Raw genomic sequence first — 24,559 nt, 5'->3', positions numbered from 1 at the left:
ATGGAGTAAAAAATTCAAGGATGAATTGCATTTTTAATACAATTTTAATAAATCCAATACTGCTTTTTATAAACCATTCAAAACCCTGAAAGGTCTTTTTTGTGCATAAAAATCTATACTCAAGGATATGTAGAAGCCTTCATATTTGGCAATTTGCTGTGTGACCTGGTGGAGTTGACACTGACCAATGATTCACACTGGAGTCACTGCCTAAGGCAGGGGTCCTCAAACTACGGCCCACGGGCCACATGCAAATACAAATATTGTATTTGTTCCCGTTTTGTTTTTTTACTTCAAAATAAGATATGTGCAGTGTGCATAGGAATTTGTTCATAGCTTTTTAAAAAACTATAGTCCGGCCCTCCAACGGTCTGAGGGACAGTGAACTGGCCCCCTGTTTAAAAAGTTTGAGGACCCCTGGCCTAAGGGATAATGAGATCTCAGAGCAAAGGGCTACAAAGGACAAAAGGCAGAATAAAGAGAGAGTAGAGGGAAGAGAGAATCTTCAGGAGTGGGGAGTGGAGAGAAGCTCTTGCTGTGGAGCAGCAGCCTGAGAAGTGTGAATGGAAATTAGGGGCAAGATAGATAAGTCAGAGAATTCCTGAGTGCCCAGCACTCTGTGAATTTGTATTTTGAACTAAAAGAAGAGTTCAGTGCAAAGAAAGAGGTAAGTCACTTTTCTCTCTCTTATTCCCTTCCTGATGCTGATGTTTCTTTGTGAGAAAATGGATCTAAGGGAGTGACACCTGAGACCAACGGACTGGTTGAGTAGTAAGACTGTTTCATTACTTTCTGTTCTACTCTGACCCGTTCATGATAAAGGCTAAATAAATAATAAACCCTTACATGTGTGTGGCACTTTACAATATACAAAGTGCTTTATAAAATCCCCAAAACTCATCCATTTAACCTCCACTATGGACCTCTGAAGTCCTTATTTCTGTCACACATTTTATTTCATCCCAAGTCTTCACATATGGAGCCACAATCTCATATACTTCTAAAGCTTTGAGAGACCTGTGAGATCATTGAGTTCAAACAATTCTTTTATCAGATGAAGGGATTAAGACTCCTAACAGTTAAATAATTTTACCAAAGCCATAGAACTAGTTGGAATAAAGTCAATCAGGCTTTTTGTTTGTTTTGAGGGTTGTTTTTTACTTCCTAATAATGCTAACCTCAGTTAAAAGATTGGCTTTTAAATGGAAGATATGTATTTGGGGGAAAGTGAGGAAGAAGAGGAAGGGGCATAGGGAATAAATTGACTCTTGTCTGAAAGCATGTTTTTGCAAGTTCTTTGATACAAAACATTCCCAAAGGAACTCAACTTTGCTTGCAGTAACTATTAATGTATGAGTTTCAATGCCCTAGTACAAGACATTGCCCATCATGGATTACACATTATAAGATTCAGAAATAAGGGCTGTGGTAGGTAGCCTCGAAGTTGGTTTCCAGTTATCCCTGCTTCCTGTGTAATTTCCTCTGAGTGTGGGCTGGACTTAGTGACTCACTTCCAAAGAATAGAAGTAAAGGAGTATTGCTTCTGAAATTAACTTATAAATACTGTGACTTCTGTCTTGAGTATTCTCTCTCTCTCCCTCTCTCTCTCTCCCTCCCTCTCTATCATCACTCATGCTGGAGAGAGCTAGCTGCTGTGTTTTTAGTTAGTCCTGTGGAGAGGACTAACTAATGCGGCAGTGATCCTCTCCACAGGACTAACTAAAAACATGGCAGTAGAAGGGAGGCCTTCAGCTAATATCCAATAGGAACCAGCGGCCCTTAGTCCAACAGACACAAATAATTGAGTCCCAACAACAACCAGGTAAGTGGGCTTGGAGCTGGACCCTCCCCATTGGAGTCTGCAGATGAGACCACAGCCTCACTGCCAGCCTCATTTCATAAAAGCAGCCTCAGGCAATCCCGTGAGCCAGAGGCTTCTGGCTAGTGGATCCCAGAGTCCTGACTCAGAGAAACTGTGACATAATAAATGTTTGCTGTTTTAAACTGCCAAGTGTTGGGCAGTAATAGTTAACTAATACGAGAGTGAAATAAGGACAAAAGAAATCTTAGTTAACTGATTATTTTCTCACTTTGATCAGTGTGTATCAGTCTTGAAGACAGACCTTGAAATGTTTTTTACTTTTCTTCAGCGCTGTTACCAGTAAGCTTGCAAATCACACAATTGAAAAACTCATCCATTTATCTACTTGCATTTGTTTCTCACAGCACATCATGGTTAAAAATACGTCTTAGTAATGAGGAAAAACATTGGAGACCGTCAGTTATACAAGTTCAGCAACTTACTATATTTGGGTACAAGATCTAGAGATATTTTCAAGACAGGGTGGAGTTGGTATTTTTATTTATTTATTTATTTATTTTAAACATATTTTATTGATTTTTTAGAGAGAGGAAGGGAGAGAGATAGAGAGTTAGAAACATAGATCAGCTGCCTCCTGCACATCTCCTACTGGGGATGTGCCCGCAACCCAGGTACATGCCCTTGACCGGAATCGAACCTGGGACCTTTCAGTCCGCAGGCCGACGCTCTATCCACCGAGCCAAACCGGTTTCGGCAAGTTGGTATTTTTAGGTGTGAATCGTCCTCTGGGCCAGAGAGCTTCTCTTCTTTCTGGGTGTCCCTCCCCAATAGCTGGTCCTAAAAGGCGCTCACGGAGCTCCTGCACTTTTGCTAACATCACATTGCTTTATTTGCAGAGCTGGAGATATGTCACAACATACATAAAAATTCCCATGTTATAATTATACCTACAAAGAGAAATATTTCCATACTCACCCAGCCTGTAATCAAGTTCCACCTGAAAGACAAAGGTCTGGAGGACAATGAAAGTTGTTTGCAGTAAAAAAAATGCACATTGCAAGCCAGAAGAAGCAGACCTGACCTACAAGTGTGAGATCTTGGGTTTAGAAAGTAAAAGCCTGGGGAGTTTGGCAGGTGGGGAAATTCCCAAATGCCATGTAGCCACAATGAAAGGGAGCTCTAATCATTTTGGATGTCTATCAAAAAAACAGAATGAAAGATTAGGGGAGAGTCATGATCAGTAGAGGTTTATTCAATTTAAGGCCCGTATGACTAAAGCACAGCTTGTTTATATCTGGGTGCTGAGTTGGAAGCCCTGATAGTTCCTCCACCCGCACATTTTTGTTACTAATTTATTTTAAGAAAAACATTTAGATGACCTGCCTAAAGAAAGAGATATTACTATAGCTTCATGAAGCATCTACAATCAGCATATTGAGGAATTTCTCAGTATCTCTTCTGTTCCCCCTTATTCTTTCCTTTCTTTTTCTCTTATTTCTGCCTTTTCTTCTTCCTATTACTGAACAGCTTGGGGTGTTCCTTTCAAGAACAAGATGTTATTGTTACAAGGTAGTTTTATTTACTTGCTGGGGTTCATATCCAATGCTCTCTCTCCTGGCTCCGTCTCCTCCCAGGGAGGCTTAGGCATGGCTTCCATACACTATTTGGTGAATTACAGGTTCATTTCTTCTTTGCAGCTAGCTACACTTATCTAGTTGGATCCCTGTCAAACTCATCCTGTTTACAGCTACAACTGAAAAATACTGTGCTATATTTTAACATTTAGCAAGAATAACATTTGGTAAGAACTGCCCAGACCTTGAGAACCTTGTTTTATCTAACATTCATTTTTTTTAAATCTCCTCTCCATTTTCTTCAAAAACATTACTAGCCTCTTGCACCAGCATCCCTCTGTGCTATGGTGAAGCAAACACCCACTCCCTACGCCAAATATGGGGGTTTAGACCTGAGGAAGGACTGTCACAGAGGACACTGCATATTTTGTGAATCTTTCTTGTCTTTAGTTGCACTAAAAGCCATATTTATATTATACCATTTTTTTAAAATTTAGTGGCTCATTATTTCTAGACATGGACTTTTCAAAATTATTTTTCACTCTAATGGAGTCAAACCAATAGACTCATGTCCTTCGTCATCAAGGAAGAGAACATTTACATTTTCCTCAAGTCTAACTTACTAATGACCCAGGGTGGCTTTTAAATAGAAGTGCTATTGGGGTCCTGTTGTGTGAAGGGAGCATTCAAGATCCCTGTCCTAGCCAGCTGTAAAACCGAATTGATTTCTGAAAAAAATAAAAATAAAAGAAAGTTAAAGGAGACCATGTAAAAAGTAAAATAAATAAATTGATCACACATGTGTAATCATTATTCATAAGAGCATTTTCTCTATTATTTCATAACACAGCTGTATACACACACACAAAAGAAAACAGCCAATTTTTCTTCTTATTATTGGACTCTTATTAATTTCTGTTTAATGAAACACAAATGTTCATGTGCTTCATTGTGAGGAGCATAGTCTTGTTGGGTGTTTGTTCAGCACTGGCTAGAGTGACCATGCCCATCTAATACAAATGTCCGTAGGCCTTTGAAAGCCCCTTGACAGGGCCTCTTTTGAGCATGCCAGTTGCCATGGTCACCAGAGTGCTGATTTGCAAAGAAAATTGGAAGCCATGCTCGTTATGTCCAAAACTACACTGGGGGATGAAGAGAGAAGGTTTGCTTGAGAGTTGGCAATTGGGGTTTGTTAGTCTCCCCGCCCACACACTTCCATCAAACAATGTCTCATTCAACTGTGTAAGTCAAGTTTAAACTGCCATCTTTCCAGCTGCAACGGGCCTGGGGAGTGTGAACAGAAATTCATCACTCACAGAATCATCACAGCACAGGCTCTCAGGCTGATCTGCTCCAGTGACTAGCAAAGACCGTAGAGGTGGGACAGATGGGTGGTGGAGTGGGAAGCAATGACACCTGAATTCTGTGGCCACATGGCACCAACTAAATGTATGTCCTGTTCTTGTGACATTTTGGATTTTCTTCACCTACAAAATGAGGTGGGTGATAGAGAGCATCTATAGGTTCCCTTTCATCCTCTCAATTCTGTGATTCGAAAACTCACTCTCGATGCTGATACACTCATATTACATGCCCAGGCACACATATGCAGCTTTATTTAGTTATTTTTCATGTTTTCTTGGTTTGAGAGCATGAATGGAATGCCTCACATTTTCATATGAAGCATGTAAGTAAAATTGACCCCTTTCAACCTGTAAACAGAGAATATAGCTCTAGTAGTTTGAGAATTAATCGGAGAAAGCATCGGTTTAATCACCTATGATTACCTTAGCAACAATGCTTGTCATCTACTTTGAAATAATACCTATAATGCATTCTGGTTCTTATTTTCTACTCCGTGCTAGATGCTTTCACATCAGGAGAGGCTAGATAATTCTTCCAAAGTATTACAGCTAAATGGCAAGGCTTCATTTTGAATATAGATTCTTTTGATGTCAAATTTATTGTTTTTATATCTACTAGGACTGGCTTTTTTCTTCTTCCTGCCAATCTTCACTTAAAGGGCCCTGGAAATCAGGGTGGGAGCAGAGAGGTTTACTATAAAGGGATAAATCCAGTGGAAAATTTGGTGGGCCCAAATAGAAGTTTTCTAGAAAAAGTGAAATTACACTGATTAAAGAGGTGTGTATATCTATGGGTGTAACTGAAAAGTGACAGATCTAGAGAGAAAGGACATATCAAAAAGTTAGTAATTTATGCCTCTATTTTACTGAGTAAGCTAATTATTTAAATAAAATTACTGAATTTGGAAAGCTTGTATTAGCATCAGGAATGTAAATTTATCAACTAACATGCCTGATGGGGACTAATGCCACATTATAGCTGATTTGGAGGGAAAATAAAGCAAAGCTCAGTGAGGCCAGCAAAGCCACAGTGCTTCAACTGACTGTGTGGCTGTTGCTTTCAGCATTTTGAGAGCTTTTTTTTAAATTGTAGGACTATTTAAGAATCAAATGAGTTAATAAATATGAAATTGGGATGTAAAATGAAGTGCGTAACCAGTGTTAATTGCTATTAAATAAACAAATATTTATTTGTTTGTTTTAATAAATACTTATATAGTGTGTATGCCAGGCACTATTCTAAGAGCTTGATTCTATTTACTGCTATTATCTACATCATATAAATAAGAAAACTGAAGTCCTCAGATCAGTATTAACTTGATGGAGTATATTGCTCTCTGACCTTGGTATAGAAGCCTGTTATTAAACATTACAGATCCCTAAATACATATTGGAGTTGGCTTTATCATGGTTTTCAAAATGTTTAGTAAATTGCTCCAGTTTTATTCTCTCTATAATATTTGCCTAGCTGTAATTACAATTAAATTTTTGGTTTCCTTTCTCTTGTTCTAATTTTAATTCCCCTCAAATATATCTACATATTCTATTACCTATTAGACTGAAAGAGCCAGGAAACCCACTGCTCTTCAGAGAGCACCAACCAGATGTTGATAAATATCTAACCCTCAACAACAACCATTCTATTTTCTGTCTCTATGAATTTGACTACTCTAGGTACCTCCTATAAGTGGCATTATATCATATGTATCTTTTTGTGACTGGTTTATTTCACTAAGAATAATATCCTCAAAGTTCATCCTTGTTATAGTATGTGTCAAACTTTCTTTCTTTTTAAGGTTGAATAATATTCCATACTCCATTGCATGTATATGCCATACGTTTTTCCATTTATATACATTTATCTGTTAATGGACTCTTGGGATGTTTCCACCTTTTGGCTATCTATCTAATCTAATAATAGACAAGCATGGTAATTGACCGTACCTTCACTATGCCTCCCATTGGCTAATCAGTGCGATATGCAAATTAACCACCAACAAAGATGGGGGCTAATTTGCATACTGCAGGCAGGGCGGGCCAGCTCGAGCCGCCATCCGGGCCCCTGTGTGCCGTCTAAGCCCCGCCCCCAGCCGGGACCCCCGTGTGCGGCCCTGGGTGGAGAAGCTTGGCAGCACGAATGGGCCACCTAAGCCCCACCCCTAGCTGGGACCCCCATGTGCAGCCCTGGGCGGGCAGGACCCCCGTCTGCGGCGCTGGGCGAAGGGGCTTGGTGGCACGATCGGCCCGAGGAAGCCCTATTCTTGCAGGAATCCTCCTGCAACGGGCTTCTAGTATATATATAAAACCCTAATATGCAAATAGACCAAATGGCGAAATAACAGAACAACTGAACAACTGGTCGCTGTGACATGTGCTGATGACCAGGGGGTGCAAGCAGAACATGGTGGGCGTTGGCAGCAGGCGGCAGAGTGTGGAACATGGCAGTCATCAGATATAGTGGGATGGTGGAGCAGGTGAGCAGGGGTGCCAGACCAAGGCGGGGTGTCAGTCTGTCATCAGGGCAAGCCTCTGGTGGTTACTGAAAATTCTTTACTCCTGAGCTCCACGGTCCCATCTGGCACTCACACCTGCTTCCAGCACAGGCCCCGCTCACACTCGTTGCCAGCACTGGAGCTGCCACTCGCACCTGCTGCTGGAGCCCAGTGCTGGCCACAATTGCTCTATTGCTTGGGTGCCGACAGTGGGTGTGAGCAGTGGCTGCTGGCCCTATTGCCTCTCAGGGCTTTACCTCCCCTTGCTCCTGAGGGGTGATTGGGGCAGCAGCTGCCACTTGCACCTGCTGCTGGCACCAGCCCAATTGCTCCACACCATCAGCAGGTGTGAGTGGGGCTGGCACTGTCAGCGCATGGGAGTGGTGGCAGTGGGAGCAGGGCTGCCAACAGACACAGGACTCAGGACCATGGCCGGAGGGTCTAGGCAGGGGCATGGAGGATGGGCTGAGACCTGGCTCTGTGCCCACTGCAGGTTTGCGGCCCACAGTTCCTTTCAAGGTGCACAAATTTGTGCACTGGGCCCCTAGTTGTGAATAATGCTGCTATGAACATAGATGCATATATTTGAGTCCCTGCTTTCAATTCTTTTGGATATATATCTACCCAAAAGTGGAATTTCTGGAACGTATGGTAATTCGATTTTTAGCTTTTTGAGGAATCTCTATACTGTTTTCCATAGCAGCTGTACCATTTTATACTCCCACTAACAGTGCACAAGGGTTCTAATTTTTCAGCATCCTTGTCAACACTTGCTATTTTCTAGTTTTGAAATGTAGGCAGTCTGTCTAATAGATGTGAACTGGTTTCTCACTGTGATTTTGATTTGCATTTTCCTAATGATTAGTGATATTGGGTATCTTTTCATGTGCTTATTGGCCAATTATATATCTTCTTTGGGGAAATGTCTCCTCAAATCCTTTGCCCATTTTTGAATTGGTTTATTGGTTTTCGTTGTTTAGTTGTAGAAGCTATTTAAGTACTCTGGATATTAATCCCTTGTGTTTTGCAAATATTTTCTCCCATTCTCTGGATTGCCTTTTCACTCTGTTTGTATTTGATATTAAGCTGGCTTTTTATTTTTACAGTGTTGTATTTAAAGAAGTGTCCTTCCTTGTCTAAAACTATCCACCCACAGAAGTATGTTTACTGACTTTATTTCCTGGATGTATACAAAATTTATGAAATTGCTAATAGACCTTTGGGAGCTAGACAGGAACCAGCAAACACAGTCAGGGTCCAGTCGGGACACAAAAACCACACCAATGATTGTAACAGAATAAGTTTAATATAAAGAACAATTAAGCAGGTGTTGGATAACTAAAAAGGCAAAAGGGGGAAACATAACAGAGACAGTAACTGCAGGAAGTCACTGCCATCCATAGGTCTGGGGAAATTAAAGGAAGAGGTGGTGTTACTAAAATGTAACAGGTGGGAGGAGGGGCTTATGAGGTTGGCCCAGCCCTCTGCTCTTCTCTTGGAGAAGTAGTGATGCACCTGGGTCTGGGACTGTGGAAACACTGCAGGTGGGTTGCTGCTGCCAAGGTGAAGAAACCATGTGATGGCATGCTGATGTGACATGACGCAAATGGAGTAAAAAGCATCTACCCGTTGTCCTTCCTCCAGGCGTCCATCTCCCTGTAAGCATACCATGGCAGAGCCTAATAGGGAGCAACTGGCAGAGATAAATACTAGTTTCCCCATTCTCACTAAGCAGAGTACAGAAGGGTGGATGTACAGCTCAGAGACAATAGCATAATAGTATAGCCACGAAGGCCCTTTTATTGCCAAAGTGAGGAATCTTTGTTCATTTTTATAACTCCAGAAACTAGGACAGTGTCAGGAATATAAGTGTTGAGAAATATTTGGTGAATAAAAAAGAAATGGACCTAGAAAATAGAATTCTAGAAAGGAAATACAAAGCTTGAATTTACTGCTTTGTACTTCACTCACCTAGGACTTTAATTATATTTAATTTTTAGTAGTTCTGAATATGAACTGCCTGCTCAAAACTTCATTTATTAGAGTGGCTTCCATTTACTTGGCACTTACGTTGTATTAAGGGTTCAACATACTCCTTATTCCTTTTAGGCTTCCTGCAAATGAAGGTATCCTTATTTCCACTTTACAGATGAGAAAACTGGGCTTGGAAGTTAAGCAGTATGCTCAAGATCAACCTGGTAGTAAATAATAGAACTGGGATTTAAAACTTGGGTCAGTTTGCTTCCACAGGCTGTACTCTTAACCTTTAATCTCACATGCTCAGTCTTCCACATGGTATTTAAAGACACTCACTGGACACTCTTTGGTCTTCTTTTTTGTCTTGGCTGCACTGTCAGCAAACTTGATGTGGCTTTACAGGGCCTGCTCACCAGAATCTGCACATGTCCTTCAATAATTGAGTCTTCTTTAGTCCTTTTGGATCCTCTTCCCCTCCTCTCCCTCTCCTTTCCTGTCCTCTCCTCTCCCATGAATGGTTCAGCCACAGGAATATTTAAAGGGAAGAAATAATTAGATACTACGAAAAACAACCGAACCATATGTAAAACGATTGAACAGGTCACTCTGTGGTCCTTTAAGTAGGACGATTTTGCCACCTTTCACAGAATGCCTAATATTGAGAGTGCACCTGGACTACTGTGAACCTCCAATACATGCTTCACCAGGTGCTGGGGTATTTCTCAGCCCAGGAGAAGGGCTTCACAGTCTATACGGATGATCGGCAAACTTTAGCCTGTGTGTTGTCTGTTTTTGTAAGTAATGTTTTACTGGGACACATCCTGATTCATTCTCTTACCTACCGTCTGTATTTGCTTTCACACAACAGCAGAGTTGACTAGTTACAACAAAGACTGTGTGACCCACGTAGCCCAATATATTTCCTATCTGACCCTTTAGAGAGAGTTGACTGGCCCCTGGTCTATACAGACCAAGGATCCCATTGATCTTTCAGCCACCTCACCAGTGTTTGCAGTTCCTTCATTTTGGTGACTTGGGATTTGGAGTTTCTCTTTAGGCATAACCCACAGAGGAAAACAGTGCTGCAAAACTCAACAAATAAAAAGCCTTCAAATCTTGAGTGTGGCTTCCTGTGTTAGCTTCTAAATGGTGTTCCCCTCCCCAATAAATGTGCACTTCTTGGGCAAGTGGATGATGTTACCTGATCTTTAAAGGATGTGGGGTGATTTTTAAAGTCATTTTAGGGTTTTCTTAAACTTAAAAAAAGAGAAAAAAGAGCAAGTGCCAAAGTCTTCAATTTCAAAGAGGATCATTCATACTGGAGAACAATAAAGAATTTTACACAAAAAAGGGCAAATCATTTTAAATCTTGCTCTTATATCAGTTCATTGATTGAATTTTTTTTCAGATGATCTAAAACACACATATATCTGTATAATGCTATTCCTGTTCTAAAACTTCAAAAATATCCTTATACTTTAATTTCCCTGCCAATCTTACAAAGGGACAAGCATTATTTAACTTATTTTACCAGTGGAAAAAATGAGATCCTGAGAAAATAAAATCTATACTAATAATCTATACTAATAAAAGGGTAATATGCTAATTAGATTGGGAGACCTTCCAGGAGACCTTCTGGACATCCTTGCAGACAAAGCCATGGTGGCGGGGCTGAGGCAGAGGCAGTTAGGGGTGATCAGGCCAGGAGGGGAGGGCACTTGGGGGCAAGCAGGCCAGCAGTGGGGGGCAAGTGGGGGTGAGCAGGCCAGCAGGCAGAGTGGTTAGGGGTGATCAGGCAGGCAGGCAGGTGAGAGGTTAGGAGCCAGCGGTCCCAGATTGTGAGAGGGATGTCCGACTGCCAGTACATCAGTCGGGCATCTCCTGACAGGGTCCCAGATTGGAGATGGTGCAGGCCAGGATGAGGGAGACCAGGCCACTGGTTTCGTGCACCAGGCCACTAGTTTAAGCATAATAAGTACACACCTTATGGCAAAGTGAATATTGCTTAAATTCACTTAACTGAGTAGATGTTTTCATGAAATTATGTGGAAAGTAAACCTCTATATGTGAGATTATGATTTTTCACTTTTGGAGGGAATGGTTTTGGCTTCAATATATAACAACATCACAGTAATGTACCAAAAGACAAGCTATGGTTCACTATTTGCATGTATGTACTGTGCAAACACTAAAAGAAAAGTTCATAAAATGGACAAAGAACAATGAGTTGCTGTGGTTTTCATTGTTCTCTAATCTCATGATCTCTAATAAGATAATGCTATTTCTTTTGTGATATTAATTGGGAAAGCACTTCTCAAAATATAAAATCATTAAAAATATGAGGTCAGAGATGCTCTGGGTAATTCTTAAAAGTATGGTCTTTGCTTTCAGACAGTTTATAGACTTTCTGAGAAATAGCAATAAAAGAGAAAAGTGTAGCCAGATTTGCTGAGCCTTCGCTTTGAAACAGTTATCTTCAAATGTATTTGTGTGTAAAAGTTCCCTGTGGGGAAGGGGAACTTGATGCCCAGCACATTTCTGGGACTTACCCTGAAAGATTCTGAAGTTTAATAAGTTCAGAGGTGGAGCTTAATAATCTGCATTTTACCAAACACCCATGGCCTTCTTACTTAGGTGGTTTATAAGCCATATCTCAGGAAGATGCTCCAGGTATTTTTAAAGAACAAATGAGCCCAGCCAGTGTGGCTCAATGGTTGAGCATTGACTTATGAACCAGGAAGTCACGGTTCGATTCCAGGTCAGGGCACATAAAGGTAGCCTATCAATGATTTCCTCTTATTATTGATATTTCTATCTCTCCTTCTCACTTCCTTTCTGAAATCAATATATATATATGGAGGTGGAAGTAAAGCTGGCATTTGAGAAAGAGGATTAGGCATCCTCTTCAGGAGATAATTTAGGGGGACTGATAGGACCATACTTCTTGCTGCTTCTCCCAAAGAACTTTCTAACTATTATAATAGGAAAACAACAACAAAATAATAATTTTATAATAGGAAATTCATTCGTTTGGCTTGGAATATTTTTCCTAAAGAAATGCAAATAAGTTAAGAGGCAAAGATCATTTGGACCTTAGCCATCATCTATACCTCAGTTTGGCTGACTTAATTAGATCTTCCCTTAGAGAGGTTTTGATGGGAGAGCAGATGGTGTCAGGAACATTGGTGCCCAGAGTGCAGGGAGGTGAGGCTCTCAAAGTGGACAAGGCTATTCTATGACTTCAAAAAGAATTGAGGATATGCGGAGGGAAATAGAAAGGAAAAATATGGTTTATAGATGCTATTTACAAGCCAGCAAGCTCCACAAAAGGTTGGAGATGTCCATTTACTTGTAAGATCAAAGTAATGTAGGGTTCTTAATAAATGGTTGCATTTTTTTGCTCTAATTTGTCTGTTTGTACGATCAAAGTTACTAAGCTGAAAGATTGTAAAATGATGTGCTTCTGTATTTGAGACTATTGCTTCATATAGGCATGCTCTAGAATCGCAGCTTTCAGAGATCACCTATAAGGATCCTAAGACATCTCCTAGTTCCAGGACAGCACACAGATCTCAACTCATGTGCGATCTCCAACTGAGTGGTAGTGACTGCCTCGTATACTGTGTTGCAAATAATTATGTGAATGGTTAGCAGTGCCTGTTTTGTTTGTCATGGGAGTGGGCAAACCTCCATTAGTCTAAAATCCTAATTTTATGCACACCGTAACATTGAAATTCAGACTTAGTCACAGAGAAACCTCAGAAAAGATTTAAAGAAATAAGCCTATGGTTTGTGAATCTTTGCGTGGGCATGGATTTACAATGACTTCTTGATTTCCTTTACTAGAAAAGTTGCCCACAGGACTCCAGATGTTGAGAGAAGGGTTCACTGTTACATGATTATGGTTTGGGGCTTGTTGTGTACACTATTTTAGTATCCATTCTTTTCCTATTTGTGCATTTTTAGAATGGAATGTACCAAGGGATCAATAAATGGAAGCCTAAATAGTGCAGGGGGAAAAATGTATGAGCAACTTTGTAGAATAAAATCCTTCATATATTTTCAAGCTCTTTTAGGCATATTTAAATTTCTGAGTGCACTAAGGGTTCCTTTTTCTTCACATCCTCATCAGCACGTTGTTTGTTGATTTATTGATGGTAGCCATTCTGGCAGGTGTGAGATTGTACCTCATTGTCGTACTTTGCATCTCTCTGATGATTAGTGACATAGAGCATTTTTTTCATATGTCTCTTGACCATCTATTTGTATGTCCTCTTTGTAGAAGTGTCTACCCAGGTCCTTTACTCATTTTTTAATTGGATTGTTCATCTTACTTTTGTTGAGTTGTATGAGTACTTTATATATTTTGGAAATTAACCCCTTATCAGATGTATCATTGGCAAATATGCTCTCCCATACAGTGGGTTCCCTTTTCATTTTTATGCTGGTTTCCTTTGCTGTGCAGAAGTTTTTTATTTTGATTTAGTCCCATTTGTTTATTTTTTCCTTTGTTTCTCTTGCCCCAGGCAATGTATCATTGACAATTCTGCTCCAGGAGATGTCGGATATTTTGCTGCCTACATTTTCTTCTAGGATTATTATCGTCTCATGACTTACATTTAAGCCTTTTATCCATTTTGAATTTATTCTTGTGTATGGTGCAAGTTGGTGGTCTAGTTAAATTTAAAATCTTTATTGTTGAAAGTATTACATATGGCCCCCTTTTTCTCCCATTGACCCCTTCTAGCCCGCCCTCTGTTCTCCGCCCCAGGCCTTCACCAACATGTCCATTATTCCACACCATTTATTGAAGAGACAATCTTTACTCCATTGTATGCTCTTACCTCCTTTGTCAAATATTAACTGAGCTTAATGGGGTAGCTCAAGTGCCCATCAGTAGATGAATGGATTAAAAACCTGTGATACATTTATACAGTGTAATACCATGAAGCTGTACAAAAGAAGGATCTTTGAGACAACATGGAGGGACCTGGAGAGTATTATGCTAAGTGAAGTAAGCGAGTCAGAGAAAGACAAGTATCACATGATCTCATTTATATGTGGAATCTAATGAGCAAAATAAGCTGATGAACAAAATGGATCCAGAGACACTGAAGCATGTAACAGACTGATGTATTTCAGAGGGAAGGGGTTGGGGAAAGAGATTAACCAAAGAACTTATATGCATATATGCATAGCCCAGGGACAGATAATAGTGCAGAGAAGGCCTGGGTGGAGAGGGTCAATGGGGCGGGGGCAGAGGGAAAGGGAAAGGGACATCTGTAATGTTTTCAACAATAAAGATAATTTTAAAAAATTGCTGAGTTCACTTCCATGTTCCTGACAGGACTAAGGGCATGGAGCAGCAATCAATGTGCTCTCAATAAGAAGGCAGAATTCACCTCTCTACACACTATACCATTTGCCAGTTGTTGATTTAATAAGAAATGCTGGCATCCAGAATAATTTCTTGGGGAAGCCCCACACGCCCTGAAGAGAGAGTCTAGTGTCCCCTTGTATCTAAGCATTTGCCCAAAAGAGTCTAGGTAGGATTGGGCTACTAATGAAAAAGTGAATATTCCCAGGAATATGACCACTGGTTTTGGTCTGTTTGGAGTTGTTAGATATAGTAGAAAAGGAGCAGTCCCCAGAAACTCTAATTAAAGACAGGGATGGCGAGAAAATTTCCAGTCTCTCTCAAATTCCTGTAATCTACCTGAATCTCACAAAACATAATTCATGTCTGGTCCTTGGCCAGGACAAACACAAGAGCCTTTTGACAGTTGATTTTTAAAATTCCACTTTAAAAAATTCAATCTTGAAAGTACTCAGAAAGCATCTTTTCTCATACTTCCTCCCTCTGAAACTTGGCTCAAGGTTTTGTCTCTTTCTGGATGGTATTCTCTTCCATCTCCATTCTATAATTAGGTGTTAAAGCCCTGCCCCTCCTTAAAGCCCTGCCACTCTTTCATTTATGGATTCATCTATTGAGTCATTCAATTCCATTTAACAAATACTTATTGAATCAAATTAAATGTGGTTTCGGATAACACCAAATGTGTCATTACAACTGTCTTGTGTCTCAAAAGAGGAGCGGAGGAGACTTACCCTTTGTTGAGAAAGAGGTGTTTTATCTGAGCACTAAGAACGAATAGGATTGGACTAGGGGAAGTGGAAGATGGGAGGAAAAGAGGAAACAAGGGAAGAGCATTCCAGGAAGAAGGTGCTGGCCAGGTATGGCCACAGGCAGGAAGGAACATGATGAAGAGGACAAAAAGGCCAGTGTGGCCAGAGTCGCCTGTGTGCGTGCGTGTGTGTGCGCGTGTGTGTGTGAGTGTGTGTGTGTGTGTGTGTGTGTGTGAGTGTGTGTGCGCCCTATTTTTGGAGCGCCTACTGCAAAATGCCCAAGATGAGGACAGAGAAGTGTAAAGAGGAAAGATCCTGTAGATTCTTGTAGCCATGTTAAGGATTTTGTACTCAAGCTTATAAACTATGTGAAACCACCAAATGGGTTTAAATTGGAAGCAAAGCACACCTCAGATACCATTTTTTTTTTCTGAGAAATTTTCCCATTTTCCTCCAACATGTTATTTGAAAATATTCAATACTCATCTTGTATTAGAAACACATAAGTATGGATCTGTCTCCACCATATATGATCTCCTTGTAGGCAAGAATTATGTCTTTTTCATATTTATATAATTTGAAGCACAGCTGGCAGGATAATGTGGAAAGAGTTTATTGGCATGGATGGAGATTTAGAATCAGGCAGATCTAGCGTTGATTCCTGTCACAATGCTTTTTCAACTCTATGACACTAACCATGTACCCAGGGCATTATAGTTGGAGGCTCCCCTCCACACCCCCCACCCCCCGGCTGCCAATGGGTGTGGGCAAGGAGGGTGTGCATTGCTGTTTAGAATTTAAAAACAGTAATAAACCTAACTGAAAGTCGACCTGCTTTCTATTATCACCATGTGCTGACAATTCTAAATAATGTCAGTGATAAAATACTCCTCCCTAAAATAGTCTTTTGTGGACCTAGGTTCTAAACAATTGTAATGGTTACTATTGAGGTTCCCCCCTCCCAACATTTTATTATGAAAAATGCCAGACATAAAGAAACAATTTTACAGTGAAAAGTCACCATCTAGATTCTAAAATTAATGTTATATTGCTTCATCTATATCTATTCAGTTATCAATTATTTTATTCATTTATCAATCAATTTTTGGATACATTTCAAAGTAAGATGCATTGATGAGTCCATTGCCCTATAAATATTTTAGTATGATATAGTTAACCAGAGTTATTACTCATTTATAGAGTTGGATATTTGTTTAAGGCTATTCCTTCTTCTGAGATAAAATTTGCATAGCATGAAATGCATAAATCCAAAGGGCATCATTTGATGATTTTTGACAAAAGCATACACCTGTGTAACCCAAATCACCATGAAGATACAGAAATGACCATTATACCAACAATTTATCTCACACCCCTTCCCAGGCAACCCCTCCTCCCATCTTTCCAGAGGAAACTTGTGTTCTGATTTTCTTCCAAGCAGATTAGTCTTGCCTATTCCAGAACTTAATACAAAGGGAATCATAAAATATGTACTTTAAGATATCTTTCTCTCAACACAGTGTTTCAGATTCAACTACATTGTTGCATTTATCTGTAGTTTTTCATTTTTAGTTGCTCAGTGGCATCCCTTTTTATCAATATACCAGTTTGTTTAGTCATTTTCCTACTGATGGACAACTAGGTTGTTACTGGGTATGGCTGTTATGAATAAAGTTGCAATTAAATTTCATGTACACCATGGTGTGTGGGCTTATATTTCCATTTTTCTTGGGAAAATATATAAAAATATATGTCCTCATAAGTAGAATTACTGGTTATGGTGTAGGTATATGTTTTGGTTTATCAGAAACGGCAAACCTTGTAACTTTTTGTACCATTTTACCCTCTCATCAACAATGCATGAGAATGCCAGCTTCTCCATATTTTTGCCAACTTTTGCTGTTTTCAGTTTTCTTTTTAAATATTAGTCATTCTAATGAGTTTGTAGTGGTATAGTGATTTTAATTTGAATTTCCCTAATGACTAATGATGTTGAACACTTTTTCATGTGCGTATTGTTCCTTCATATATCTTTGTTTTTTGGCATGCATTATTGCATTTATATAAATCTCCAATATTGTTGAGTAATTCCATATGCTATACTTTATTTCCCTGTAACTGTTTTGTACTTCTTAATCCCTTTCATTTTTTCATCAAGCCTCCTAGCCCCCTTCTATCTGGTGATCATCAGTTTCTTCTCTGAATCTATAAATCTGTGTCTGTTTGTTCATTTATTTTGTTCTTCAGATTCCACATATAAGTGAAATCATATATTTTTCTTTCTCTGTTTGACTTATTTTACTTCACATAATACCCTCTAGGTCCATCCATGTTGTCTCAAATGGTAAGATTTCATTCTTTTTTATGGCCGAGTAATGCTCTATTGTACCAATTCTTTGTTATCTAATCATTTATTGATGGGCACTTAGTTTGCTTCTATTTCTTGGCTGTTTAAATAATCCTGCAATGAACCCTTGTAGGGGCATACATACATCTTTTTGAGTTAGTGTTTTTGATTTATTCAGCTAGATACCCAGAGTTTCTGGGTCATATGGTAATTCTATTTTTAATTTTCTTATGAACCTCCATACTATTCTCCAAAGTAGCTGTGCCAATTTGCAAACCTACCAAAAATGCATGAGCGGTCCTATTTCTCCACATCCTCCCAACACTTTTTTCTTTGTACTTTTCCCAGGTGTGAAGTGACATCTCATTATGGTTTCAATTTGCATTTATCCTCTGATTAGCAATGTTGAGCATATTTTCATATATCAATTGGACATCTGTATGTTCTCTTTGGAGAAATGTATATTTAGGTCCTCTGTCCACTTTGTAAACGTTTTTTTTTTTTTTGGTGGAAAGTTGTATGAATTCTTTATAAATCTTGGATATTAACCCTTTATTGGATGTATCATTGTTGAATATCTTCTTTCAATATGTTGGTGGTCTTATTGTTTTGTTGATGGTTCCTTTGCTGTGCAAAAACTCTTTAGTTTGATGTAGTCCTATTTATTCTTTTGTTTTGTTTCCTTTGCCTGAGGAGCTATATAAAAAATATATTATTAAGAGCAATTTCATTTTACCGCAGCATAGTATTCCATTGTGTAGATGTACCACAGTTTTTAATCCACTCATCTACTTATGTAATAACTTAATCAACAAAAAAAATTAAAAAAGAAAATTTACAGAATATCCAAAATTACCCAAAAACAATTACAAAAAAAGAAAAGAAAATAGCAATTTCAGAGAGTTTACTGCCTAGCTTTTCTTCTAGGAGTTTTATGGGGTCTTACATTTAAGTCCTTAATCCATTTTGAGTTTATTCTTTAATATGGTGTAAGAAGGTGGCCTGGTTTCATTTTATTGCATGTATTGTCCAGGTTTCCCAATATCCTTTATTTAATAGACTGTCTTTACCCTATTGTACATTTTTGCCTCCTTTGTCATAGATCAATTGATTATATAGGTGTGGGTTTACTTCTGGGCTTTCTATTGTGTTCCATTGATCTATGTGTCTGTTTTTATACCAGTACCGTGACATTTTGATTACTATACCCTTATAGTATAGTACGATATCAGGTAGCATGAAAACTTCAACTTTGTTCTTTTTTCTCAAGATTGATGTGGCTATTCCAGTCTTTGGTAGTTCCATATAAATGTTAGAATAATTCTAGTTATGTGAAAAATGCATTGATGTTTTGATAAAGATTTCATTAAATCTATAGATGTTTTGGGTAATCTTGACATTTTGACTATGTTAATTCTTTCAACCATTAGCATGGTATATGTATCTTCTTCAATTTCTTTCTTCAACTTATGATTTTCCAAATGCAGGTTTTTTTTTTTACCTGCTTGGTTAAATTTATTCTTAGTTATTTTTGGTGCAATTGTAATTGGGATTGATTTCTAAATTTATTTCTGATAGTTTGTTATTTGTGTATAAAAATGCAACTGATTTATTAATTTTGTACTCTGATAGTTTACTGAGTTCACTTATAAGTTACAATAGATTTTTAGTGGAAATTTTGGATTTCTCTACATATAGTGTCATGTAATCTGCAAAAAATGACAGTTTCCAATTTGGATGTCTTTTGTTTCTTTTTCTAGTCTGATTTCTATGGCAAATACTTTCAATACTATCTATAATAATAAAAGCATAATATGCTAATTAGACCAGACATCCTTCCAGACGTCCTTCTAGACGACCTTCCAGACGAAGCCAGGGCTGCGAGGAAAGCCTGGGTCCTGGGTGCCTGCTGGCGGCTAGAGGGAAGCCTGGGTCCCGGGTGCCAGAGGGAAGTCCAGGTCCTGGGTGCCAGAGGGAAGCCAGTGTTGGCAGCCAGGGGAAGGAAGGCCTACTCTGGCACAAATTTTGTGCATTGAGCCACTAGTGTTGAATAAAAGTGATGAAAGTGGACAACCTTGTCTTGTTTCTGATGTTAAGGATAACACTTTTAGCTTTTCCTCATTGAGTATGATGTTAGCTGTGTGTTGACAGGGTGGCTTTATGTGGTAGGAACCCTATAGGGCCTGATGGCACCATCTCTCTGATCACCTGCTTTGGGTGCTCCAGGACTGTCTCTGTGTGGGCTGTGTGTGCCTCTTGCTGCTGCTGAGGCTTGGTTGCTGTTGGCATGTCAGTGAACGGGTTGTCCCTCAGGCTAACTGGACGTGAAGACTGGCCATGAAGACTGGCCATGATAACAGTGTATGGGTTGCTGTGCAGGGGTATTGTATTCTTTGTATTTATCCTGCTTGGAGTTTATTGAACTTATTTAATTTTAAATGTGCGCTTTTCACTTAAATTTAAACATTTTTGCACATGGTTATTCAAATAATATTTCTACCCCATTTTCTTCTCTCCTTTTGGAATTCCAATGACTTGCATGATGAACCTTTTGATTTGGACCACAGGTTCCTGAAACATTGTTGCTGTTGTTCTGTTTTCTTCCTCATTCTTTTTTTTTCCCTCTCTTCTTCAGATTGGGTGATTTTAATGTCTTCAAGTTCACAGATTTGTTTTAAATACTCTTTTTTCCTAAACAATTATGAGTTCAATATGTTTCAATTACCAAAGGAAATGGAGTGACTGGCCATTTTGAATTTTTGACAGGAATAGGGAGGTCAAGACTGGCTACTTAATTTGTGGGGCCTAGTGCAAAATGAAAATGTGAGGCTCCTATTCAAAAATTATTAAGAATTTCAAGACAGTGACAGAGAGCACTCAACCAAAAATGAGGCCCTCTGAGCACAGGGCCCAATGTAACTGGACAAATTGTATGTCAATGGAGCTGAGTGTATGGTAATGGTAGACTTCAGAGTGTCCAGTGAGAAACATCAGAATTTGAATCCCAGAGCCATTACTTGTTAGCTGGGTAACAAGTTTTCTCTTCAAGCTTTAGTATTCTTATCTGCAAAATTAGTCTTCCCTAGGTTTGTTCTGAAACGTGACAGCTAAATAAAGTTCCTAGTATAACATGATATATAATATGGTAGAAAAGAAAATTATTATTTTAGATGGGCTTTGTTAGAAGAAAAATGTGGAAGGAAATAGGCAGGCAGGGGACAGAGTTGAAAAATTCGGGGTGCTCGCCCTCCCAGTGAGTGGGAGAAAGCTGGTGGAGAGATAAATTCCCTGAACCAGTCTCTGGGTGGCGCTATTAGCCCAGGAGAACTTGGTTATGTTCTAAGTGTACAGGTGAGGAGGGTGTTTTAAAGGATGGGGCAAGGGATGGGTAGAAACACAGAAATGAAAACTAATTTGTCAACCAGGTATTCCGATAAAGCAGAACTTTTGAAAATCCGAAGAATGCTGAAAAAGTGTAGTGAGTACTTCTCAACTGCCTAGGTAGAGATATCGGGACATTTGGTTTATTTAGGTAGAGATATGAGGGTTTGGGTTTATGTCTAATAATCTAAAACTTTGGGTCTCGATCTGGCTTTAAATTAGAATCACATGTGGAGCTCTGCAAACTTGTGATGCTCGGACTCCACCCAGAGATTCTGCTTTATTTGCTCTGAGGTGAAGCCTGGGTGTAATCAGTGTTTTTTTGAAAGCTTGTCAGATGATCCTAATGTGCAGACAGGGTAGAGAACCACTAATCTAATACAAAGACATGCTGTTATAATTTTGTCTCTGTATTTCCCTCTGGGGGAAGGGTAGGATGGCCGACGTGTGTGTGTGTGTGTGTGTGTGTGTGTGTGTGTGTGTGTGTGTGTGTTTGGTAACCAGGTGATTAAGCAGCAGTAAATCACACGCAAGTGGAAACCGTTAAATACCCTCAGCACACCACAGAGTGATGCTTTCAGCTGGTCCACAGCTGTATCTGCTCAGGAAACCTCAGCTGCTACCCTCTGAGACCCTTACACATTAAGTTACTACATATAATGTGTATTTAAACAGTGCCTGGCACATGACAGGGCTCAGGAAGTATTAGCTATTGTTACTGTTTTTACTAAAATTATTTTTGTTGTTACTAAATAGAATTAAGTTTAAATTAATAAAAAAAGATTAAAGAAATTTAACAGAGCATAATTTTTCCTTTGGGTGGTTACACTTCATCTTTTCAATTCTTGTATATCATTGTAAACAAGATTTTTAAAGAGGCAATAGAGTAAGTCATCACATCATAAAGATCACCAAATTACAAAATGATAAATTACAAAATGAAAACCTGTCCTAATACTGTGAAAATGGGTACTTGTTGTCTGGGATAAAATTTCCTGTGATAGTATCACATCTGGATTTAAAAATGACTATGTTGTCAAAACTTGGGTGGCAGAGAAAATAGCACATATTGGAATATTGTTTAAAAATCAGATGACAAAGTCTCTGATAGCTAACATGCACATGATGCATTTGAATCAGATTGCTTCATGAAATGTCAGAGTATAATAAGGCAGTATTTCCAAATTAATGAAATGAGTGTATTTAATTTTCTTTTTAGTTTTATGCAATTAATATAATTATATGTGAATTAATAAATTAAATGTTGCAAGCGGATTTTTAACTACTTCACTTAGATGCTAAGATGTTTATATGTTCAAGTTGGAAAACCACATTTTTTCCTAAATTTACATTTTAGAAAATGGACTTTGGCTTTGAAATTGGGAGTGCCTTGTGTTCAGGTGTGTAGACAATTAGGAAAGGGGCATTATTGAAGATAGGTGCTAAGTAGGAAGAAAAGAAAGGCTCAAATAGCCTTCCTTTTTTTCTATTTGTGATTCTTAGCTATTATCATTGCGATATCTGAGAATGAGAAAGTGCATTGTGGGCTTGTTCTTAGGCCAGTGAGGTTTTTAGAGAAAAGCCAACCTTTCTTGCAGCTGTCATAGCAACCTTAACAAAATAGGTGCTTTTCTGCTAGCTCTGATATGTCCAACAAATTTTTTTTTGGTGGGGGGTTAGGGGGTTATATGCTATCACAGTGGAGGGTTGGTTTTCCACTTTTAGTATTCTTAAGTACAATATTTATTGTTTTTTTTTCAGTTCATAAATTCATCCATCTCCAATTCCAGGTACCTACCATGTCAGGAGCGTGTACATATGTGCCACTTCATTTACTTCATCTCTTTTACCTAATTGTCCTCCGAGGTTTGGTTGAGGATGTAGCCATTGAGTAAATTGGATGCCTCTTCTGCACACTGGTTTGCTGTTGTGACCATGTGAAATGTGTCCCCCTGCCTGCTTGCAACAAAACCACGGAGATTGCCTCACTCTAAAAAAGAAGAAGCTCCCAGACAAGATCTTGACCTTTACTCATTGTGATACAGACCTCTCTGAAAACTATGGAGGCGGCATTGCTCTCTGGGTCTACATATCCTATATTTTTCTGCTATCTGCCCAGATGAACTCTTGAATCTCAAAGAGAAATTTAAAATCTTACTTAAACATGTTTAACCAAATCAAGCCTCCTATGCTTCTTTAATTACAGGCTATATGCAATGAGAGAAATGTGTTTCTTTCATCATTTTAAATACTCTTCCTCTTACCATTCTTCTCCTCCCACGCTAAACCCTTCTACTTACATAATAAGCAGGCAGAACAGTAGGGAAGGAATATTTTTATATCATATAAAGTGGAGAGGAACAGAGGTCATGATTTTAAAATTCTGACCTTAGCACTTGAAAGAAATGTGTAACATTTGTTAAAAAAAACCTAAATAACAATCGCCAAAGTTTATGCATCCATGAACATCTTAAAAGGTGATCAGCTTATCAGCAAATGAAGGTGAGAAAACAAACACTTACACTTTTCTACTGCAGGGGAGGAAAAAAATAAACACTTTCCCACTCCTTCTAAGCTCTTCTGGCTGATCTAATAATCACATTAATATGAGACAAATTAACAGAAGAAAATGACCAAATTTATTACATATGTACATTTGAGGGTTCCCTAAGAATATGAGACTTAAGGACAGATGGGGCAGTTGAGGTTTATATGCCATCTGGAGCTAAGGAGGAGAGGGACTTGAGGGGGAGGGTTGTGGTTTGTGACTTCAAAGGGGAGGAAGGCAGTTCACATGGAGATGGAAAAGCAAATGTTTGGTAAACACATGTTTGCTGGGCCATCTTTAACAATGGGACACAGAAAACTTTGGTCAAATGGGACTTGCTAGGTTCCTCCCTATCCATCACACACTAGTTCATATTAAACTATAGTTATCCATGATGATAGCTCCCTTCCTGGAGCAGGTCCTCTGCCTAAATTATTTTAGTCTTTTCCTCAGTCTTTTGCTTCTTAAAAATAACCAGCTTAAAATATTCAATATTCCAAAATGCATGTTTTGGGTGGGCAAACTCTGCTCTCCCTCACCATTTTATAATCCCTAGGGCAGGAAAGGAAGAAGTGAGGTTGATGAAGTTGACTCTGGTGTGTGCTTCTGTGACCCTTCTCAAAGAGCAGTCTATGGAGTTTCAGTCCCATCAACCTCTCTGGGGGGGAAAAAAACAGTTCCAGTCCATCCTCCTCTCTGGGGGAGGATTTCTTTTAAAAATACTTTTGGGGAATGTTGCATGTTTCATGTCCTTTTTGGAGATAATACAATGCACATCTATACTAATAAAAGGGTAATATGCTAACTAGACCGGGTCAACCGGACATCTTCCAGATGTTCGACTTCCTTCCGGACGAAGCCATTGTGGCGGGGGCCGAGGCAGAGGCGGTTAGGGGTGATCAGTCCAGCAGGGGAACAAGCAGTTAGG

The sequence above is a fragment of the Myotis yumanensis genome, unplaced genomic scaffold (assembly GCF_028538775.1).
Source record: "Myotis yumanensis isolate MYYU_CA2020_CCGP unplaced genomic scaffold, mMyoYum1.0.hap1 SCAF_3, whole genome shotgun sequence".
NCBI classification, from domain to species: domain Eukaryota; kingdom Metazoa; phylum Chordata; class Mammalia; order Chiroptera; family Vespertilionidae; genus Myotis; species Myotis yumanensis.
Note: the sequence above shows the minus strand (reverse complement) of the source record.